Source organism: Toxorhynchites rutilus, chromosome 2 (genome assembly GCF_029784135.1).
Source record: "Toxorhynchites rutilus septentrionalis strain SRP chromosome 2, ASM2978413v1, whole genome shotgun sequence".
NCBI classification, from domain to species: Eukaryota; Metazoa; Arthropoda; class Insecta; order Diptera; family Culicidae; genus Toxorhynchites; species Toxorhynchites rutilus.
In genome coordinates this window covers 86,327,175-86,342,067 of record NC_073745.1, presented here as the reverse complement: position 1 = coordinate 86,342,067, position 14,893 = coordinate 86,327,175, and the positions used below count along the sequence as shown (strand labels likewise).

The window sequence follows — 14,893 nt, the reverse complement described above, 5'->3', positions numbered from 1 at the left end:
AAATAGCAAAACTAGAAATAAGAGCAAGTTTTTCTACCAGCGTTCATTCTTAGTCAAATGTCTAGAAACACATACTTTTAGTATCACGCAAAACAAATTGAGTTGTCATCAGCCTGTTCCTTCTTTCGCTACTGATTCGATTTCCCGAGGGGCCCAGAACCAGTCATCATGAATGAGAAGGAAATTCAACGAACACAATTTCCTGTCAATTGAGTGAAACTATGATCGCCCTGAGCGGGAAGAAAGACGGAAGGAAGGTGTGAACAGAAGCAGCTCAAGAAGGAACTTTTATTTTCATAGCAAACTGAGTCAACTTGCGGCAGAAGAAGCACCAAGTCAACAACTTTGCAAACCGTGTTGTGTTACTGTTGTCTCCTAGGCTTGAGGACGGGGGAAGCTGGTACCATTTGGTTGTCTGGGCAAATTTATCCTTGAAACAAGCAAACACGCAAAACATGCTTGCGTCTGGAGAAATTCTCTTCGCCAAAGTGAAATAATGAAGCATCCGAAAAAGGAGCCCATCATTTTCTTCGCCGGGTGACGAATTTGTTCGAGAGGGTCCACTTTAGTTCGTGGCTGTGTTTGGTCATGAGAGTGTCAGAGAATTCCATATGTGAAATGACTTATTAGCGTTAGAAGTATGGACTGTTGATCAACGGAGGTCCTGAGGTAGTCAGCTCTGTCAATCCATCCTCGAGTACGGCTTGTGGACTAGACGTGGAGTAACGTCATCCATGGATGCTCTCCCACTCACTCTGTGTCAAAAGATGCCGGCGTGTGGTTTGCATATAAATTTGCGCGCCCGTCCCTCCGTGGAAGGGAACGAATGAGGTGGTGTGATGGCTGGTACTAAACAGAGCCTTATTTGCAAGTTAACGCAGACAGTAATGACAGCAGAAAATGATGCATTATCATGCCAACCATTTGGGCACATGGAAGGATTAATGGATTCGCCTTTGCGGCCACAGTTTCGGAGGGAGGTACCCACAAGTGAAGAACCCATGATTTCCGGCGAATTTTGCGATTCTATTTCAAATTCTGCAAATCATTAGCCATGCCTGGTTTTCGTTCATTTGGCTTTGACAGAAAACACAGAGAAAAAAACGAAGCAACTAAACAGAACATCGAGAGAAAGCAGACTACCCCTGGAACGTGAAATGTGTTTACTCCAACTGCTCTTCGAACGAATAAAATGTTCATTTACCGGACTGCAGAATTTCATGAAACACACGGATCGTCCATCCGTCCGTCACTTAGTCTGGTGGAACCTTTCCTTTTTTTTCGTTGGTGTTTATGTCGTTGGTTCTACATTTTCTGCTCACTCACTCTCCCCGTTCAAGGTATTATAAATGACAGCCAGACACGCGAAAATAATCGCAATGAAAAATGGAAAATAGATGATTCAATTATGCAGCCGCGAAAGCGGACAAATCCCCCCTGAACGCGTGGAAGGCTCAGGAGCGATTTTGCATATTTTTTCGTTCGAAAAGATGATTATTGTTGTTCCGCGCTGAAAGAAAATAACTTGATAAATACTGATCAGAGGAAATAATATGTTTTTTGACGTAGAATTACGTCTTTCGGGAACATATTGGGGTACAAATCGAAAATCGAAAATCGAGCACATCGTGAAAATTGTCCAATTTCAAACGCTTATTGCTCAGTCATTTCATGATGGATTGAAGAGATTTTTGGGTCAATCGATTTCGGAACTCCATAACAATTTTTTATATTGAAGAAAATAATATATGTCTGAAACTAACTATCAAACAATTGAAAAATCTCAACCCCTATCCTAACGGAAATACCTACTTCTGATTGGTCGAAATTGACGATACATGCGGCGGGTCCCTAACAGAGACATCAAAACCAAGCTGCCTGGGGGAAATCGACATTGCAAATACATGAAAGTAGGGGGAACTTTTGAATATAAGAAACTATTTATTTCAATTTTCATAAATAAAAACCAAGGTGTGTTCCCGCTCGAAAAAGGGTCGTTTGGTTTAAGCTGTTTGTTTTGTTGTGTTCATTTTCACCCAAGGAAAGTTTATACGGCAAGAAAAATTGAAAAAAATGGAGAAATATTAGGAAAAGTGATTGCTTTACATATAGTATTAGGTGTTGTTAGTCCAATTAAAGTACGCATTGGGTTGAATAAACAATCAGGAAGTAAAAATTATAAAAGAAAATTACATTTTCCATTTCATAATGTAACAAGTTTTTACTGATGAGAAAAATTGATAATTGTGTTCGGTATTGGTAATTATCTTATATTACATTGGTGAGTTTTTTTTCCTTTATTTCATACATACATAACACAGGAGGCATCTCTTCTTGGATCACAGAAGGCGGTTTTAATCATATCTCGTTCCACTACGGTATCATTTATCTGATACGTACCATCCAACTACTCTTTACCATCCTTCTGTCATCATCACTCGGTAAACACTAGTGCAGTGAACAAACAATACCCAACAACCAAAAAAAACGGCCCTTTTCAGGAGGTCACCAAATCATTATCAAAGAGTTTAACTATGTAATTCTTCAAACATATTTAAAATCAACAGATAGCCTAACGGAATCCTACGTCAACTATGCGGTCGTGTCTCGGACACAACCCTCCTGTGATTTTTTTTTTCTGTTTATCGACATTTTGTCATGTTTTTTGGGTCATTGGAAGCCTTGAATTGAATGTTAGTTATCAGCAATTCCGAATGAAATCGTCCTGAAAATGCTTTTTTTTGATTTTAAAAACTTGTATTTTTGATTCCAATGAAAGTGTGTATTCCGTTTGGGCTGGAGGAAATATGAGTTTTTAACAGCAATTGGGAATTTTATGACTCAAGCGTAACTTTTGAAATGGGCGTATCGATTTTAGTAAGAGAAATCTTTGATAATTTATATCTCAAAAACTATGAGTCGTACCGAAATAGTGTCTTAGAAAGAGTTATAGAGTATTGATGGTTGAATATGAAAAAAATGTACACTGAGAAAAAAAATGAGTACTCTTTTTTTTATTTACAGAATAAAAATTCAATTTGCAATATCCAAAATACATAATTTTTTTTTAAATTGTTCCATACAAAATAGAAGTCATGTAGAAAGTTAAAAAATGGGCCCAAGATGGTAAACTTTATTACCATATAACTGACGAACTTTATGGAACATCGAATTTTTAGGAATTTTCGAAACTTCGAGTTTTTGTATGTTAGCAGTCATTTTTAATCACAAATTATGAATCCTGATGTTATTTAAAACAAAGAAGATTATTATCAATCTCCTTCTAAATGCAACCATTCTCGAAATATTTAAAAAAATATTTCTAATTTATTATTTTTTTATAGTAAATAATCCCTTTTAATATGTTTGTCGTGTTATACCATCATGTTCATGTAATTTTATGAATTTGCTTATAATTTCCAACAACTTTTCCGAATACATCATTATGGTTCATTTTTTGACTCAAGTGTAACTTTTGAAAAGGTAGTATCGATTTTAGTAAGAAATCTTTGATAATTTATATCTCAAAAAATATGAGTCGTACCAAAGTAGTGTGTTAGAAAGTGTTATAGAATATTGTTGGCCTAATTTGAAAAAAATATACACTGAGAAGAAAAACTAGTAATCTTTTTTTATTTACAAAATAAAATTTTAATTTGCGATATCAAAAAATATGTATTTTTTTATATTTTTTAAATTTTTTCATATAAAATAGAAGTCATGTAGAAAATTTAAAAAATGGGCCCAAGATGGTAAAACTATTTTTGACGAAATTTGTGGAACATCGAATCTAAGGAATTTTCGAAACTTCAAATTTTTGTATGCTAGCAATCATTTTTAGCCACAAATTATGAATCCTGATGTGATTTAAAATAAAAAAGGTTACTATCAATCTCCTTCTAAATGTAGCCATTCTCGAGATATTTAAAAAATATTTGTAATTTATTGTCTTTTTAATAGTAAATAGGTCTTTCAAATATGTTTGTCGTGTTATACCATCATGTTTATGAAATTTTATGAATTCGCTTAGAATTTCCAACAACTTTTCCAAATACATCGTTATGGTAAAGACATATGTTTAGAAGTTACGTTACGAAACATTCGAAGACATGTGGGTTAATAAAAAACGTAGCGAAACTAAAAATTTTTTTTTTATCTTAATACAAACTTCAATCAATCAAAAAAATTGGTAGAAATTATAAGAAAATTCATAAAATTTCATGAACATGACGGTATAACACGACAAACATATTGAAAGAGATTATTTACTATAAAAAAGATTATAAATTAAAAATATTGTTTTTAAATATCTCAAGAATGGTTGCATTTAAAAGGAGATTGATAATAACCTTTTTTGTTTCAAATCAGTATCCATAATTTGTGGCTAAGAATGATTGCTAACATACAAAAATTCGAAGTTTCGAAAATTCCTAAAAATTCGATGTTCCACAAATTTCGTCAAAAATAGTTTTACCATCTTGAGCTCATTTTTTAAATTTTCTATATGACTTCTATTTTGTATGAAAATTTTTTAAAAAACATTAAAAACTATGTATTATGGATATTGCAAATTGAATTTTTATTTTGTAAATAAAAAAAAAGAGTACGAATTCTTTTTCTCAGTGTACATTTTTTTCATATTCAACCATCAATACTCTATAACTCTTTCTAAGACACTATTTCGGTACAACTCATAGTTTTTGAGATATAAATTATCAAAGATTTCTCTTACTCAAATCGATACGCCCTTTTCAAAAGTTTCGCTTGTGTCAAAGAATTCCCAATTGTTGTGATAACTCATATTTCCTCTAACCCAAACGGAATACACACTTTCATTGGAATCAAAAATACTCATGTTTTGTCATTTGTCGATTTAATTTCGAATTGCTCTTATGGCAAATGTCACTCTCACACTTTTTTCCGATTTTTTTGAGATACCAACCGTAAAAAATCTTATTTCTAGATAGTCAGCGTTCCAATGGACATATAATTCCTCACAATTTATTTTAATTCAAGTTTTGATTATTATAGATGTTGTGGGTTTTGTTGGTTTGTTATCGTTATTTGTTAATACTTCCATATAACGAACATGATCATTAATGTCATATATAAAAATTATTAATTTGAACAACATTTGATATCAGTCGCCACTCTGTTGAAGCTTGACGTTGAAGCATTCCAACTTCTTTTTCTATCTTCTTTTTTTATGAAATGACACTATAGTTCCTAGAGTAACTTATTGTGCTTATCTCAACTCCTATCATCTGTTGACTAATATGGCTGGATTTTTTCAAAATGACAAGTTAGAAGAGCAACAAGTGTGAGATCGTAAGAAATAGGAATTCCAATTTCACTGGCTCAGGTCAATCAAGTAGAGCAACTACGAATTATACAATCTACCAAAGTTCAAGCGCAAGCTTCAGCTCATATTTCCCCTATTTCATAAGGGAAAGGGGAAAATTTGCAACTTGAGGGGATATTCTAGTGTAGAAAAACGAATTTTGGACGTTTTTTCGAGCTCCGTAAAAATAAAACGAAAATTATGTTTATTATCTATTATATCATTATTTGGTCATCTATCTTTTAACAATAAAACAAACATTGAACGGTGAAGAAATATTCATAATTAGAATAGTTACACGCTGATGAAGTGACGGGGTTCAACAAAAAGTTGTGCCATGGCGTACACGACTCCAGCCCTTCTGGTTATCTGAATCAGAAAATCGAATAGATTCTGAATCAGTAAAGATGCCGCTATCGCATGAACCTCGGACAAGTCAAAAACATCTTTATTGACAAAATGGCGGCCGTTTGAAAAACAAAATGCGGTTTAAAAAGTTTTTTCTTACGTTTCCCGATTTTTTTAAAAATAATAAAATTTAAAAATTATCATTTTGCAGAGGTTCATGTGATAGAGAGATGCAAGCAGCTTGTATTCATATAAATTCGACATGAATCGGTTCAGTAGAACTTAAGATATCGTGTACGCCAGTTTGAAAAAACTAGTTTCGAGAAAAACGCGTTTGAAGTTCATTGTTATGGCCGTACCAGATTAGACACCGTATCACTAAGATGGCTCTAACTCGATACATAATTGGATTTTCGATAAGTCCTATCTAGTGAATATTCTGAATGCCTTAACTACAGAAATATGAAAAAATTTTTTTTTCAAATTTCTAGACTAGAATACTGCCTTAAGCTCCACCTTTGCACGAATATTAAGCTTCTACTAGCTTCATTCGATCCTTTTCTAGGCCAATAATGTTTACGAAAAAAGTTAATTTTGAGAAGAAGTCGAAGTGGTTAGGTGTGTGTTTGTGTATTTTTGCCATGCCATTCCCATGTGTTTGCACTGAGCGAAACTTGTTATTCACTCTTGAATAGCGCATCTCCGCTACGGTAAATCGTCATTTAAATTTCTGTTCCTAACCTTATGGATGTGCTTTGTTAAACTGTCCATTATGTTTTGAAAATTTATTAAACAGTAACGTCTCGATTATATCACTGGGCGTTTTTATCGCGTCTCGTTTATATTACTCTCGATTTTATCACTAAAAATGTTGGAATGAAAATATTTTGGAAGCCCTTCGTACTTTCTTTAGAAGCTCAGCATCAACAACAGCAACTATGGATGATTCTGAGCTCTTTCTTTGATTGTTTGGAATGAGATGTGAGGCTTGTGCCGTTTCTCAAATTCCGTGTAAGAATCAGCAGTACAGCATTTATTTCGTCAATTGTTGAGGTTCTTTTTGAGAGTAGCCGGTGATACATTTTTGTGATAGCTTCAGCGAATTGAAGTTTGTATTTATTCCTTCGGAACCACAAATGAGCGAGACAAAAAATCTCCTCAGGGACGTGAATCGAATCGGTGGTATGTTTAAATAAGAATGTGCTTTGAATAGTTTTTTCACTGTATCAACTTGAATGCTGTAAAGAGTGATCACTTCTATGTCAAGACTTATGTTACCAGAACACCAGGAAATGGAACATAATAGGCTGTAATTTATTTAAGTTTGCGAAAAAAACTGTACATTTCAAGGAATCAAATATTGTTTCATTTGCAAGCTGAAATGTGTACGTAATTTATGAGCCCCCGTGTCGTTCTTGTTTAGTATTACCTCAATTTCAAGAAGAGTTCCGACATTCGAAAGTCTAAAGTATTGTATGTGGTGGCAAGTTTTCTGCCGATTATCGGGTAATGAATAGTTTCAACCAGGTAAATAATTACAACGAATCTAGTTTCTTTCAAAACTTTTCAAAACATTGAAACATTACAGAAACTCATTCGGAGAAAAAAAGTTTTGCAAGAATCGATACTTACACAATCGCATAACTTTTATATATGGTTCCTATTTTTCTGATACTTTTAAACTGTCATTGATTATAATTGGAAAATCGAATAATCCTCTATGTTCCAAAGATTTGTCACTTCCAGTGTACTACAGAGGTTCTACTGTTGTTTGGATAAACCGGCATTTATTTTGTGAACGGTTCTATTGATTTTGAGGAAGATGAAGAAGTAAGTGCATACAAACATCAACCTTGAAAATACCAACTCTGAAATATGCGATCGAATAACATCAGCAATTCACACAGAATTACAGTACATAAATCAAGTTATAAGATTACATGCACAGAACAAATCAATTTTTTTAGAGTGTATACTGTTGTTAAGAAATATACGAGAAATTGCTATGAGAAAATTTTCGCAACAATAATCTCGACATATTATGTTGCATTGTGTTGTATATGTTATATTACAGCTTATGTGATACATTATGTATTATATGTTTTTTTTATATATTTTGCTCGTCACACTAGCAAAAAGTGTTTAAATTATATACAGGTCGGACTCGATTATATACAGATTCGATTATATGTGATTCGATTATATACAATTTTGGACTCGATTATATACAGTTTGGAAACAAATATTTTTTTTATATTTCAAATATGACTTATTTCAAGAAGAAATGTAACCTTTCAACGTTAAAGTGAAGTTTAAGTGGCTGTTACATGTACAGTGGGGTAAAAATCGTGATTTTTGAAGATTTCGCTTGAATTTTCACCAAGAATTGTTTACATCGATATGCAGCCAAATTAAGAAAGATAGAAGTTGGGTGTCAAAGAACAAATTGTAGAGCGGTTGGAGAGCTTCAATTTAATTTATAGAAACAACCGAGTTTAATATAAATTTTTAGGATAAAATTAATCATAACACATTAAATATAATTAATTTTTGAGTTTTTCACTTCCAAAATGTTATTAAAATCACTAATTTAGTTGTTGCACTACTATATCCTGTACTAAGTTTTCTCATCTTTCGAATAAAAGCATCAGAATCTTCTTCCGTAGCGTACTTTTTAATGTAAAGCCAGTTTGAGGCAACAGAGCCCGAAACAAAAAAAAGTTCTATAACTCTGTCATTGCTGAAATTCGAACATATGCGTAGGAGGATTTTTTTTTATCAAATATGATCGTCTATCACCTCCTGAGAGAATCTGGATAATTTTTTTTTTCCATGTGAGAAAGGTGTTTTCTGACTTTAAGGGGATGAATCGAAAATCAAAATCCTCTTTTATTTTCAAAAAAGAAAAAATACATGCAAAAAAAAAACCAATGAAATTATTTTTTTTGACTCGACTATATACAGGATTTCATTATATACAGTAAACAGAAATCAAAAACCGTGTATAATCCAGTTCGCCCTGTATGTTGGAGAAAAAACAGATTTTTTATTAGAGAAAAAAATCTGTTTCGAATATATAATATCATGTTTTCATTACATCATGCGATTTTTTTATGAGCGTCATATAATCGAGATGTAACTGTAATAAATGCGAAAGGCTTCCGATAGTGTGTTATTCTTAATTAGAAAACAAACTCGCCATGGTGAACCTGCCAGAAAAACTTCATCGAATTTATCATTCAAATAATTATACATTATCATTGAAATGTATCATCCATCTTTCAGGGTGTATGTTTAATAAATTTCAATATCTTATTCTATGAATTTTTTGGTTAACGCTGCTTTCTGACTGCTTTCTTCTACGTATATGAGCTACTTTTTTTTTTCCAAAATATATATTTTTATAAAGGCTCATATGGCGTTAGCCTCACGGGGCCGGGAGTTCAATACAATTTTTCTTATTATCTATGTTAGTAATATGTAACCGATTACTCGCGGGTGGCTAGAGGTACAAGTGTTTTCGTAATTGGGATGTTGCTGTCTCCAATGCTCTGTACGTGTGCCCGACACGGGATACTTCCTATTGGGATGCAGCTGACCATTAATCAGCAACGTCCCCCTAGTCTGTACCTCATATCTAGCGTGGTGCGTCTTTCTCGACTCGAGGAATCCAGGATAGAATGGTCACTAGCCGGCGCAATCATCAGTTCGTGTAGAGTTGTCATGAGCGGTACAACCTTTGGCTCTTGTTGAATGATCAGTGGACTGCACAACCTTTGGCCCGTGTGTCTGTAAAGAGTGTGTGTATGTATTGCCGCGACTAAGTAAAAGTTTATCGATCGGATAGGAGGGATATGAAACGGGGACACAACGAAGGAAACATCATTAAACGTTGACATCGGCGTTTCTGAGGAACAGGTGTAGATGAAGCAGAAGATCAGGATCCCGGCTACCTAAGATATCCCGGACGGGGATATCCGATTGTCTGCCTTGTGCTCTCCGTGCTCTAGAGAGCTTAGAGCGAGCAGCATGGAACCGGATACACGACCAGACAACATGCTCGATGTCGTGGTAGCCATCGCCACAATCACAAAGATTGTTTGCTGCGAGCCCAATGCGATAGAGATGCGCGTTTAGGTTGTAGTGATTGGACATAAGCCGAGATATCACGCGAATGAAATCACGACCTACATTCAATCCCTTGAACCATGCCCTCGTCGAGACCTTAGGGATAATCGTGTGTAACCAACGACCGAACTCATCTCCACTCCACATGCGTTGCCAACTTACGAGCGTGTACTGACGAGGAATGTGGAAAAATTCATTATAAGCAATTTGCCTTTCAAAAAGAGTGCCTTCTAAAGCGCCCACCTTAGCTAGCGAGTCCGCTTTCTCATTCCCCGGAATCGAACAATGAGAGGGAACCCATGCTAAGGTAATGTTGAATAATTTTTCGACCAAAACACTCAATAGTTGTCTTATTCTTGTTAGGAAATAAGATGAGCGTTTATCAACCCTCATTGAGCGGATTGCCTCTAATGAGCTGAGACTGTCTGAAAAAATAAAATAGTGGTCGATGGGCAATGTCTCAATGATCCCCAGTGCGTAGTATATCGCACCCAGTTCAGCAACATACACGGAACAAGGATCTTTGAGTTTGAAAGAGGCACTGGAATTTTCATTGAAGATGCCAAAGCCAGTGGACCCGTTTATGAATGAACCGTCAGTAAAGAACATTTTATCAGATCTAACTATGCCCCCATATTCTGCTGAAAATATCGGCGGAATAGAATCTGAGCGTAGATGATCTGGGATTCCATGGATTTTTTGTCGCATGGACAGATAAAAAATGACAGAGGAATTGCAAAAGTATGGGAAGCAAACTTGGTTGGAGATGCCTGGTGAAGGGTGCACGTCGTGGGTAAGGTACTCATGGTATAAAGACATAAAACTTGACTGAGGAATCAGTTGGAGTAGATTTTCGAAGTTATCAATCACCAATGGATTCATGATCTTGCAACGGATGAGAAATCTGTAGGATAATTCTGTGAACCGAAGAGTAAGCGGGGGTACTCCTGCCAAAACTTCGAGACTCATCGTATGTGTCGAATGCAAACACCCCATTGCTATACGCAAGCAACGATATTGTATTCTCTCTAGCTTGAGAATATGAATCCTGGCAGCTGATCGGAAGCAAAAACTGCCATATTCTAAGTTTTCTCCGTAGAGAATTCGATACCCAGCTTGAGAGCCCACGTGAACAGATTGTTCAGGATATCTTGCAACGACTTTTGCAGAACGACGGGATTAGTACCCGTGATGGAAATAACTCCATCGTCTGCAAGTTGTCTCAGCGTGCAGTCTCTAGTTAGGCAATCATCTATATCATTGACGTAAAAACTATACAAGAGGGGGCTTAGGCAGGAGCCTTGTGGTAGGCCCATTAAACTGTATCGAGAAGATTTCAAGCTGCCATGATTGAAAAACATGTGCTTTTCTGACAGTAAATTGTACAGGAAATTATTCAGAATTGGTGAAAGTCCACGATTATGAAGTTTCTCTGAGAGAATTTCCATGGAAACTGAATCAAATGCCCCTTTGATATCGAGAAAAACGGAAGCCATTTGTTCTTTGCGAGCAAATGCGATTTGGATTTCAGAAGATAGCAGCGCGAGACAATCGTTCGTCCCTTTACCTCGGAGGAAGCCAAACTGCGTATTTGACAGCAAATTGTTCGCTTCAACCCACTTGTCCAAACGAAGTAGAATCATTTCCTCTAACAATTTACGAATACAGGATAACATTGCAATCGGCCTATACGAGTTGTGATCACAAGCCGGCTTGTTGGGTTTCCGTATGGCTATCACTCTCACTTGTCTCCAGTCATGCGGGACAATATTCAGCTCCAGAAACTTGTTGAACAAGTTCAGCAAACTCTGTTTTGCCAAGTCGGGAAGATTCTTCAACAAGTTGAATTTAATCTTGTCCGACCCCGGAGCTGAATTGTTACATGAGAGGAGGGCAATTGAGAATTCCACCATCGAAAAAGTCTCATAGTCGCATTGGAGCGGAATGTCACGTACGACGCTTTGTGCAGGAACGGAATCGGGACAAACCTTTCTTGCAAATTTGAAAATCCAACGGTCAGAGTATTCCTCACTTTCATTTGTATGGTTCCAGCCACGCATTCTCCTAGCCGTATTCCAAAGAGTGCTCATAGCGGTCTCCCTTGACAAACCATTGACGAACTTTCGCCAATATCCACGCTTTTTTGCTTTAATCAGACCTTTTAGTTTGGCTTCTAGAGCTTGGTGCTTTCGAAACCATTCCACTAGTCCAGTTTTCCGGAATTTTTTGAAAGCGGATGACTTTTCAAGGTAGACCTTTGAACACTCCTTGTCCCACCAAAGTGATGGAGGACGACGTCGTAAAGTGGTAGCAGGAACACGTTTCTTTTGAGCTTGAAGTGCGCTTTCGTAAATTAAACTCGATATAAAATTATACTCTTCGAGTGGAGGAAGTTCATGCATTGAAACAAGTGCTTCAGATATTATTTCTGCAAATTTTCTCCAGTCAATATTTTTCGTGAGGTCATACGCAATATCGACTGACTCACGAGAACCTGATTCATTGGCGATCGATAAAATTATTGGCAGGTGGTCACTACCGTGGGGATCTTGGATTACCTTCCACGTGCAATCCAGGGATAACGAAGAAGAGCAAAGTGATATGTCTAGCATGCTTGCCCGTGCAGGAGGGTTGGCTATTCTGGTTGCTTCCCCAGTATTCAAACCTGTCAATTTGAAGTTGTCGCACAGATCATAAATCAAAGTGGCACGGTTGTCATCGTAGAGTGATCCCCATGCTGTTCCATGGGAGTTGAGGTCACCTAAGATTAGCCGCGGCTCCGGCAGTGCCTCGATGATATCAAAAAACTGATGGCGGCCAACCATAGTTCTTGGAGGAATATATATAGAGGCAATGCAGAGGTCTTTGCCATTAATTTGTGTCTGGCAAGCGACAACTTCAATGCCTGTCATCGATGGGAGAGTGACTCTATTATTTTTTTTTCTTTCTTTTTCGTGCTACTTGATTTAAATAACTGGATAATGTTTGTAATTGAACTTGAAAGTCCATCATTTATACAAAACTAATAATTTAATCGATATTATCACTATATCACTATATCACTTTTTTATTACATTGAAAAATATACGGGTAGATGTTGCATTCGGTTATATTTTGTCTGGGGACAATGTGGCATTCGTTAAATGTCCATCCCGACAAATGTCCGTTCGAGTAAATGTCCATTCGGCCAAATGTTACATTAGGATACCTGTAGCATTCGGATATTTGTTACATTCAGGTGAATGTCTTTCGAGTGGCTGTCGTTTGGGTAACTGACGAGAATGTGAATTTTTTGAAGAAGTATAAACTCATAGATTTTTTGAGTCAGAAAGGAAAATATCTCGATTCCACATTCAGGTCTTAGATCTTGGTTTCCGAAATTCCAAAGTTAGAGTAATTTCTAATTTCTGTCCCAATCCAGATAGTTATTCCATGTAAACAATACTTTTGGATTCCATTCAAAATTACTAACTCTAAATTATGTTCCAGATTATAGATTCCGAATCCAAAATCTCATATTTGGAATTCCAATGCAGTTTCGAATTATTTTCAATAGTTTTAATGATCTATAATTTTTTGAAAGCTTCCCCATGTCACCGTTGTTGTTTTTATAAATTGCGATATTCTACATAGATAGGTTCACGGTAGAAAGATTTTTTTTGGCGCTTTGGATTCTTCGAATATCCATCTGTCCATTGTCCGTTTTTCGATAATGATAATACTTCCATGCTTCCGATTCGACTTGGGATACAACGCGCCATGTTTTGTGATATATTCAATGATTCAGACCATTCGTAATTCACATTAGAACAGGACATTGCTTTTTCAATTTATGAGAAACTTATAACCACTAGTCCAAAGATGAACGTTAACTTCAATCAATTGGGTGATTTTCAAGAACAGTTTAGACAGTTTATGTTTATATGTTTAGTGCCCCGTTCGTCTTGCAATCAAAACAAATGATGATATATGCTCTGAATTATTGTCTTACCGTCAAAAATCCTAGCACCGGATTTGTTGTTTGTCGTGTACCAATTTATCTAAATAACAATCAAAAACGACAGAGCAAGCAACCCGTCGCTATCGCGGGATCAGAATTCATTGCTGTGCCGCTGCGAAAACAACGGAAATCACAAATTTAATCACTGATTAAATTTAACCGCTTCTGCTGCACAAAAGAGTCATCCTACCACAGCGCTGGTCCAGATCCAGAATTCGCAATCCTTCTGCACCGAAACTCGAACAAAAGAAACCCGAGCAACATGTGCATCGCTTCGGACCCGTTGTGCTAATTTAATTATGCTCGAGAATTTACAGCACAGCTACAACATCCTGTCGGTCCAGCAGAGGCCCCCTTCTTCCGTCGGAGGCGGAGAGATGAAAGATACGCGAGGCCAGCTCGTGCCTCCAGTCAACCACGATAGTGTCACTTTCAATTAGCGCGCATTCCACCTTGCTCTGCGATAGGTTCAATCAGTAGTCGAGTGCTTGATGCCATAATTTCAGCAATAGGTTTCACGGATTAGGAATCGAATTTTTTCTCGGGTTCAACCCCCTGGCTTCGAAATGCATTGGGAAAAATGTGTTCGAGCGTTAACGATTTTTATAAACCATAAACACCATTCCGGGAATATCGTTTGGCATCATCAAACTAAACAGCTGGAACGCAGCTGAATCCACAGCGAATGAGAAAACAACCAAAAACCAGTTGAAGTAACAGACAGCAGCACATCATCGCAAGAAGGGGCCTTCTTACTTTCTGTTGTATTCCGTCTCGTGAGAGTCATGAACCCACATAACAACATACGTATCCATCCAGAAAAATGGCCAAGAAGAAGGGGGTAGACGCTAGACGTCTCCAGTCAAGAAGTACCAGAAGAAGAGGAATGTTTTATTTTGGGTCCATGAAACTAGTGAAAGTAATAAATGAATGAAAGGGGGGAAAGCAAACAAATTACGAACCGCAATCATTTGCCGCGGGAAAACAAATCTTCAGATTCCACATTGACATTCTTCGTTGGAGGTGGACAACTGACTGAGAGTTGATGAGTTACACCCATACCTCACTTTACGCCC

General features: G+C 36.5%; 2 protein-coding genes across 4 annotated transcripts in view; one reads left to right on the top strand and one right to left on the bottom strand.

Annotated features, from left to right (window-relative positions):
• LOC129770586 (SLIT-ROBO Rho GTPase-activating protein 1-like) overlaps positions 1-14,893 on the top strand; it is a 288,922-nt gene that overhangs the window by 43,405 nt on the left and 230,624 nt on the right. The gene's annotated exons all lie outside the window — the stretch shown is intronic.
• LOC129770587 (intraflagellar transport protein 74 homolog) overlaps positions 1-14,893 on the bottom strand; it is a 97,679-nt gene that overhangs the window by 64,312 nt on the left and 18,474 nt on the right. The window lies entirely within an intron of this gene.